Raw genomic sequence first — 1,407 nt, 5'->3', positions numbered from 1 at the left:
ACTTCCTTGGCCCTTTATTTATAATGACTGTTATACTCTCTCTCTTTCCGCCACAGTATAAAAAAGCCTAGCACACCTCATGATTGGACTAAGAAATTCCTGTCATTTAGTTGGAAATGATTTTCCCATTATCCCCAAAAACTCCTCACTGTGTCTAAGAACGCTCTTTTTCACAGGACAATACAGATCAGATTGACTTGAAAGGTCCTTTCACGCGACTACAGAATGCCTCTCATTCCACTAAAAGATACGCCAGTGCCTACAATAGCCTAGGACTAGACTATGAGTCCCAATGTAGAAAGACCACAAGTCCACAGATATGCCTGTTTATTTAAACATCTGTATTATCATCAGCGTGTGACTGTAAAGGCGGGACCTCGCGCTCTCTGTAACGCGCTCCATTGGCAACATCAGTTAAATGTCGTTGGTTCAATCCCTCGCGGATGTTGTTTTTATTCCCATTTGTAACTGGGAAATACTGTCGCTGCAATACATATGTCTTAATCAAGCTAGTGGTTATTGACGTAAATGGCAGTGTTATAATGTTTCATGTACTGCAAATGTCACCACATAATGCGCTCTTAATTAGATTTGGTTGAAATACATTACAGTCACCCGATGAAAAAGTGTGCAAAGAGCATTAAAGAAACAAAAGGTTCATAACAGTAACAGGACATATCGAATTGTTTCAGTCCTCCACAGAGATTGCCAATGTATTAATGGAAATTCTAAAATATCTGCCCAACTGCCATGACATTGCCTCACCGCAATGCCGTGACTCGGATTCGAACCGAGGTTGCTGCGGCCACAACGCAGAGTACTAACCACTATACGATCACGGCGAGCTACTTGGGCTGCTACAATGTGTCGTTCCACCTCTATCATAAGCTGTACTCCATCTGTGATGTCATGACTCATGTTTGAATTAAAGGTTGGTTGTGATGTTATCCAGGAGAATAAGTGGACACCTGATCCCCAGTCACTTATTTAAGATCTCAATAATCAAGTCAGAATCCAAATGAAAGTCATCAAAGTGGAGCCAATTAGAAATAATATAGTTACACAAACCTGGCAATCGTGCGGCAGCCAGGGCCGATAATGGCCCGCCAGCCTGAGAGCAGGAAAGTGTGAGAGCAGTGATGGTCTTGTGAGAGTTTACAGCTGTTATTGACCCTGTCCCCTTCCATTGCAGAGTTTTCTCCCTATAAGAAGTGCAGAGGCTCCCTCCGGGGTGCTAATAGTAAATTTATTTTTTTGCGCAGGAGAAGTGCTCTTCACCAATTGCACGTGCCAAATCACCCGAAGGCCACCACCATAAAATTCAGGCATTCATGTTCATGCGTCCTCCATGTTATGTCCTTATAAAGGGATGCATGTTCATGATGACTCCATGTCACACCTGCATAC

At 42.9% G+C, this 1,407-nt stretch overlaps 1 non-coding gene across 1 annotated transcript; it reads right to left on the bottom strand.

Annotated features, from left to right (window-relative positions):
• Nucleotides 1-770: 770 nt before the first annotated feature.
• TRNAH-GUG (transfer RNA histidin (anticodon GUG)) lies at nt 771-842 on the bottom strand. The gene has a single exon. It is a non-coding gene; the product is annotated as a tRNA-His (tRNA).
• Nucleotides 843-1,407: the final 565 nt, after the last annotated feature.

The sequence above is a fragment of the Ambystoma mexicanum genome, assembly GCF_040938575.1.
Source record: "Ambystoma mexicanum isolate Mex_15411 chromosome 12 unlocalized genomic scaffold, UKY_AmexF1_1 Mex_chr12_unloc.1, whole genome shotgun sequence".
NCBI lineage: Eukaryota > Metazoa > Chordata > Amphibia > Caudata > Ambystomatidae > Ambystoma > Ambystoma mexicanum.
This window is presented reverse-complemented; position numbering and strand designations above follow the sequence as displayed.